Source organism: Oreochromis niloticus, unplaced genomic scaffold, assembly GCF_001858045.2.
Source record: "Oreochromis niloticus isolate F11D_XX unplaced genomic scaffold, O_niloticus_UMD_NMBU tig00000238_pilon, whole genome shotgun sequence".
NCBI lineage: Eukaryota > Metazoa > Chordata > Actinopteri > Cichliformes > Cichlidae > Oreochromis > Oreochromis niloticus.
In genome coordinates, this window is record NW_020327098.1 from 145,807 (window position 1) to 153,631 (window position 7,825).

At 43.5% G+C, this 7,825-nt stretch overlaps 1 long non-coding RNA gene across 1 annotated transcript; it reads right to left on the reverse strand.

The window, feature by feature from the left end:
* Positions 1 to 579: 579 nt before the first annotated feature.
* LOC112844478 (uncharacterized) lies at positions 580 to 2,586 on the reverse strand. The gene is made up of 2 exons (XR_003217205.1): positions 2,346 to 2,586; positions 580 to 945 (listed from the first exon to the last, which is right to left on the reverse strand). It is a non-coding gene; the product is annotated as an uncharacterized LOC112844478 (long non-coding RNA).
* Positions 2,587 to 7,825: the final 5,239 nt, after the last annotated feature.

Here is a 7,825-nt window from a genome sequence, read left to right on the forward strand (position 1 = left end):
GTGGAGTAAGGACGTTAGCGTGCTGCCCAACTTTCATCACGCACATATTTATTATTATATGGTCCTAAGTGCAGAGGTGGGTCGAGCGAGTAACTGTTTGAAATGTCTGTTTTATTTTATAAATAAATGCTATCAGTCAATCAAAAATAAATAAATATACAAATGTTAGTATTTTCAAAAGGAATATATGTAAAAAGATCCACAAAATAAGGCACAACAATTTTAATTTCAAGATTTCAGTTTTTCACAACGTAAAGCTTTTTCAAGCAAAACCTAGTAAATCAGAAACAAATGACACACAGATGCAACAGGTATAATCAGGAAAGGTTTATTCCCAAGGCGGACAGCAGGAATAAAAAAACAAAACATCTGTGCTAAAATTCCACAAGAATAGACATTCAAACAAAACTTATTTTGTATACTAAAATACCCTGAAGTATAGACAGTGGATTAACACAATGTAATATGTAAAAATGTAAAAACTACACTCACAAATAAACACTGAAATCAGAGTAAAACTAATTATAAAAGACAAATACAAATTTCCACTATGTGGATGTACATATGTGTATGGCTCACTTTACCATAAATTGTTTCTTCAGTCAGTGAAATGGTGGTTCAGCTTCAGCAGCAGTTGGCTCTCAAGGTTCTTGCTGTGAAGCTGTGACCGTTTGGCAGTGAACAGGAGTCCTGCATGACTAAAAAGTCTCTCACAGGCTGCAGATGCAGGAAGAGCTGTATTGACTTTGATTGACAGCTTCTTGATGTGAGGAAAGCCATGCAATAGATCCACACCTCCAGTGAATGGACATGAAAGGTACCTCTCCAGTTCCTCTGCTACTGGCTTTCCTGACCCCATGGATCCATCATCTTCATCGAATAGGCCGCTGTTTGTGCTGGCCTCACCCAGCTCTGTGTCTAGGTGATGTCTGATGAAGTGGAGACCTGTGGAAAGGTTTTCAAAAGAATTAGGTCTGGTCATTATAGTGCTGTATACACTGCCAAGCTGCAGATGTTTGTTTGGAGGAAGCCTCCAAAAGCTGCCCATACACTGTGTGATTTTTGGCTCATTTTGAGACGATTTTTCAATCGCGCAACCGTTTTGGGGATCGGCCGAGTTTTGCCTTAATCGTGTGTGCATCGTGTAGTATACATGGGGTAACGAAAAGCAGTTAACACCTCACGACCAGCTCCCAATCATCAATCGTATGGTTGCATGATAATCAGACCAGTTTGAAATCCTCTCGCCTCTCACACTGCGCAGCACAAACACAAATGAAAGAAAAGGTGGAGCGGCACGGCAGCGCAGCGTGTGATGTGGACACAAGAGATGGAGGCACAACTTGTAGGATGAGGCAAGCTCATCCGAGTACGTAAGCATAGAGCTGCCACCCAGGCAAAAGAAAAATAGAGCTATATCATGTTATAACGTAAACAGTTTATTGTTCTAACAACATACCTTTCACGTTTGAACAATATAATATTTATATTGTACGAACGTGATAATTATGTATATTGTAATACCGTGATATTATATTGTTCAAACATGAACAGTATATTGTTAGAAAAACATACTTTTCACGTTATAACGTGACATAGCTCTATTTTTCTTTTGCCCCGGTGGCAGCTCTACGCTTCCGTATCCGAGGCTTTTCAATGTGGCCTCACAAAATTATCACGACTACAACAACAGTGAAAAGAGTTGGATTGACATTGCTGCTCAATCACAGCTGCCTGGTCAATGTTTTTCATTAGTAATTTAGCAGTTGGTGTGTGTGCCTGTGTGAGTGAAAGACAGAGAGGGAGAGCGAGGGACAGATTTTGTATGATAAGCTTCATGTTATGGACGCACAGTTTGAGCACTCAGGTCGCATCAGAGCATCAGGCCGTATAGTGTGAGACTCTGCATCGTGACCTATGAACTTCTAACCTCTGCGATTTAATTGTGCAGTTTGAGCAGGAGCGGAATAACCTGACTGAAAAAAACTCGCACAGTGTTTGCCCAGCTTAATGCAGACTGTTTAAACTAAACAAGCTGCTGTTTCACATAATAAACCCTGTCAGCCGCAGTATTGCCTTCTGTTTAACAGTTAAAGCAGTAAAGACGAGCTGTTTGCATGTGCGTGGAGCTCTAGCGTCATTAACCAGGCTAGCTGCTAGCTTGTAGCTCACGCTAGCTAACCAGCGAGCAGTTAAAAAGACAGCTGAAGCTGCACAAAACACCCACAAACTTATCTCACTACAACGTAGCACCGAAAATATGACTCGCAGCTCGACACAGCTGCTGTAACATAAGACTGACATCCAGCTAACCACAGCTAAAAAGATATTTAGAGAAAACTTACCGTTTCCTCAGGTTACGAGCTGATTTAACGCTGAAAAGTTGGTTTGTTTTGGCTCTCCCTGAAGACACCGACACTGCAGACACAGCTGTTCTTTTGTGCTGCTTTTAAGCGAAACATTCTTTGTATGTGAGGCCAAAGGTGTTCATCCTCTTCAGCTCTAGCGTAGACTCTGCCATCATGTTTCTTCTTTCCGTGTGTCGCTACTTTGAAACGCTTGGGCCGCTCTGCCCGCCACGGTTTCAAACTGGTCACGTGACTGTATCTTCTTCTTCTTTGTTTTTAACGGCGGTTGGCAACCAACGTAAAAGGAGCATTACCGCCTCCTACTGTTCCGGAGTATGGATCAGACAGTGAGCTTACAAACTGTATCAAAAAAAAAAAAAAAAAAAAAAAAAAACCCTCACACTCTTTCATACACACCTATAGCCTTCAAAAACCCCACCAAGTCCCTCACCTGTGCCCTACTACCCTCCAACACACTCCTCAGATTAAATTCCCCGATTCCCCGCTCCCTCAATCTATTCTGCAGAACTTTTCTCTCCACATCATAACCCTTGCACCGCAGTATTACGTGCTCTACCGTCTCCTCCTCCTCCTGGCACACTCCACAAAGCCCCGTCTCATGTTCTCCTATCATCTGTAGTGTTTTATTTAACGCACAATGTCCCAGTCTAAGCCTGGTAATGACCACCTCTTCTCTCCTATCACCCCCATACAACCTACACCCTGCCACCTCCTTCTTAAAATGATACAAGTGCCTGCCCTTACTCCCTGAATCCCACCGCTCCTGCCACTCCCGAACAACCTGCCTCCAAACAATACCCTTTGCTTCAGATCCGCTGCTTTTAATTTCCATCTCAGTCCTATGTTTAGTCAATGCTCCTTTTGCCAACCTATCCACCTTTTCATTTCCACTGATTCCTACATGAGCTGGCACCCAAAGAAAGTGAATATTGCCACCACAACACCTTATTCTGCTTATAGTCTCCAGAATAGTAAACAGCATACCCTGCCTTGTCTTCGAACAAAATGATTGTAGACTTGAAAGAACAGCTGCTGAGTCAGAGCATACTACTACCTGCCTGAGTTTTGAACACTCTATCCATTTCAATGCTACCAAAATTGCTACCATTTCAACTGTGTACACTGAAAGGCCATCCGAAGTGCGTCTGTTTATTTCAATATTTTTGGATGGAACTGCTATTCCAAACCCTGTAATCCCAGTATCTGGACTTTTAGCACCATCCGTGAACACATGAATATACCCAGGGTATTCATTCGAGCTGTGAAAATGAAATGCTGACACAAGATCGACTTTTCCTTTCAATTTCCTCTTCAGATCCAGCAAGTACCAGTCCACAGGAGGGGTCTCCAATAACCATGGAGGAACCACAGGGAACACAACTGCAGGACATATTTTAAGTTCATACACATGACACTCCTTAGCCCACTGATTCCCCACCTTTCCAAAATGAACCTTCTGACTTTTTCCATACTCCCAGCACTCCAAAAGTACCTCCTTTGTAGGATGTGCATCACCATGACCACCAAGATGAACCCAGTAATTCACTGATACTTGCTTCCTCCTAAGATCCAGGGGCATTTCTCCCATCTCCACCTGTAGGGCACTGACTGGAGACGTTTTAAAAGCTCCACAGCACACTCTAAGGGCTTCCAATTGCAAAACATCCAAACGTCCCAACACAGAACGAGCTGCTGAACCATATGCCACACACCCATAATCGAAGACAGATCTAATCAATGCCTGGTAAAGTCTTTTCAAAGCAGAAGAGCTTGCTCCCCAACCCCTCCCAGCTACACACCTCATAACATTAACAACTTTTTTACATTTGGTTTCAATCCGGTCAATATGCTCCCTCCATGTCAGTCTTGAATCAAACACAACACCTAAGTACTTAAAAGAGCTCACTTTCCCAATTCCCTCATCATACAGTTTCAATGTCAAAGTCTCACTCACTTGTCTTTTAGTAAAGAACATCATTTTTGTTTTTTCCACCGAAAACCTGAATCCCCAGTCAAATCCCCACGCAACCACCATATTTACAGCCTCCTGAACCTTGCCCACTAGGTGCTCAATATTTCTTCCTTTTTTCCATAACACACCATCATCAGCGAATAAAGACCTCCCAATACCCTCAGGAACATCAGAAAAAACATCATTGATCATTATAACAAAAAGCAGGGGACTAATCGCACTGCCCTGTGGCGTCCCATTCACAACCGTGCACTGACTAGAAATTGTAGACCCAATTCGCACTTGGATCTTCCTACCAGATAAAAAGTCTTGGATCCAATTGAATGTCCTGCCACCAATACCCAACTTATGCAACTTGATTAAAAGCCCATCCCTCCACAACATATCATATGCCTTTTCTATGTCAAAAAACACTGCCAAAACAGATTCTTTATTGGCCTGCGCTTTCCTAACAACATTCTCAAGTCTAACAATAGCATCAGTCGTGTTCCGAGCTGTCCTGAAACCACTTTGGTAATTGGCTAAAGCCCCTTTTCTTTCCAGTTCAAAGGACAGTCTTGCCATTATCATACGTTCCATTAACTTGCACACATTTGATGTAAGAGCGATTGGTCTGTAGCTATCTGGTTTAGATGGATCCTTCCCGGGTTTTCTTATTGGCACAATAACAGCCTCCTTCCAAGTACTTGGGAGCTCACCCTTAATCCAAACTGTGTTAACCAAACACAGCAGTTTATTAAGCGCTTTCGTACCAAGGTGCTTCAACATTAAATAACAAATTTGATCCTTTCCCGGGGCTGTGGGCTTTGTTTTTTGAAGCGCTCTCACCATTTCCTCCCGAGAAAACACCGCATCCAGACTACTGTCCATGTGCGCCTTTCTTGCTAAATCCTCCGAATATCGTGCTTTAGTTTGGCACATTCTGTCCTTTCCCAACACTGAGATGTTATCAGAGCTATGAATCTTAGCAAAAGTTTTCACCATAACCTCCACTTTTTCCTGAGCTGTTACAAAGTTCTGTTGGCCCGAAGATAGAACTGGGTAATCCCATTCCCGCCGGTCACCTCCCATTCTTCTGACCATGCCCCAGACCTCCCCCACTGGAGTGGTTCTTCCTATTTTAGAACAGAACAACCTCCAACTGCTCCGCTTAGCTTGTCTCACTGTTCTCCTGACCACTGCCACTGCTTTTCTGTATGCAATCAGAGCCTGCGTGTTAAGGGTTCTTCGGAGAAATTTAAATGCCTTGTTCCTTTCCTTCACAGCAATTCGACATTCCTCTGTCCACCATGGCACCAAAGTCCTACTTGCCATGCCTTTACTGGTCGGGATTGAGGCCTTGGCGGCTACCATAAGCACTTCAATAAACTGATTATTCATTTGTTCAACGCTACCAGACTCATCAACCGTGCCGATCGTGTCCTCACATAGTTTTTGGAATTTTGTCCAGTCAGCCCTATGAAAACTCCACTTCTTATGCACCTCTCCTAGAGACACCCGTATCTGCCCTCCAACATCACAGAAAACAGGATAGTGGTCACTGCCTATGGTAGTGTCTGTTCTGATGGTCCACTGACTTATTCCTGCAAGGACAGTTGAGACTAGAGTTAAATCCAAAGCTGACTCTGTTCCATTAACAACATTACACCGGGTCCCCCTACCATCATTCAGGCACACCAAATTGCATGTATCCATCAATTCCTCAATTACCTTACCATTTTTATCCGTGCATGTACCTCCCCACACTCTGCTATGGGCATTAAAATCCCCACACCAAATAACTCTACGACAGTCACTTCCTTCAATCGAACGAAGACGCAGCAGCTCCAATCTGGCACAAGGATTGTAGAAATTCACGATAACATTTGGGTCATTCCTATCCCAAACCTCAATAGCAATATACTCCAAATCATTGCCTTTACCCAGGAGTCTATATGGAATGTCTTGCTTGACAAACGTTGCACACCCTCCCCCTCCACCACGGTCCCTGTCATTTCTTATTATCTTGTACCCACACAACACAAAATCCAAAGAAGATTTAAGCCAAGTTTCCTGTACACAAATGACATCCGGTTTAACATCAAGGAGTTTGATGAAATGCTTCAACTCCTGGCCATTGACCAACAGACTCCTTGCATTCCATTGAAGAATAAGTACCATGATTACATAAAAGAACATCATGTTTCCTGACTTGACTGATAATTGAGGTTGTCCCTCACTTCTTCCCATGTCAGTCCTACTAACCCCAAGTGGTTAATTGCCGCCTTAACAATGAGCCGAATTTTCTCCTGCTTAGATCTCACATCAGCTGTGGTGTTTATCACTCCTGCAATGAATGTAACCAATGCCATCTTATCAATAACCATAGTATTCGTGTTGAGCCGGGTAACTCCTTGATCCTGAGATGCACCCTGTCCTGGGTTAACGTTGACCTGTTCACTCACTCTCATCACCCTCACTGCTTCAGCATAGGAGATCTTCTTCTCCACCCTCACTTTTTGAATATGATTTTCTTGTTTCATCCTCTCACATCCAGCATACGCAACACTGTGACTTCCACCACAACTACAACACTTTGGTTGAACTCCATCTCCACATTTCCCATATTCGTGATCCCCACCACACCGAGCACATCTCCTCTTTTCCTTACAGTTCTTCGCTAGGTGTCCAAACCTTTGACAGTTAAAGCACCTCAGAGGTTTTGGAACATAGGCTCGTACTGGATAACTAATGAAACCCAAAAACACTTTCCTTGGCAGATTTGCTCCTTCAAAGTGTATCAGGACACTCTCACTGTCTACCTTAAGTCCTTCTGTTGTTGCTTTCAGTCTGACCACAGAAATCACATTTCCTCCTTTGATTTTGCTTTTCAGATCATCCATTTTCACACTAATGGGCACCCCAGAAATTACCCCCTTGCATCCACCCCCCGTCTGTGCACCCACTTGCCCAGCATTTTCTACTTTAAACTTCCCCAATTGTTTTAAGTTCAAAGCCTTTTTGAGCTGCTCTTCATTCACACACTGCACAAGAAGATTACCATCTGAGAGTACTTTAGCAGAAGCTATATCACCCACTTTACTGTTAAGTTCAGCTGTCAACACAAACGGACTCAATTTTTTAATAAGGACTTGTGTTCTGTCATTGAATCTCAGAACAACAAATATTCTCGTTCCCTCTCTAGCTTCTAAAGAACCATCCCTACCACCACTGCTCCCACCTCTTTTACGCTTTTCCCTCCTCTGCTCACCTTGCACTTGCTCCAGAGGCATTTCCTCCTCTTCATCAAAATCACCATAGTCTTCCCAGCTGCCCACAGCTGACCCACTCACGGAACAGTCGTGCTCAACCGCCACCACAGGTGGACTGCCAACCAGGTTCGAATTTTTGGCAGTGCTCCAACCAAGTTTGCCAGCAGACGCCGCTGCCATCCGTCCTCTCTCCTCCTTCTTCTCCAGCGTTTTTTTCCGCCTTTCCTGTCGAG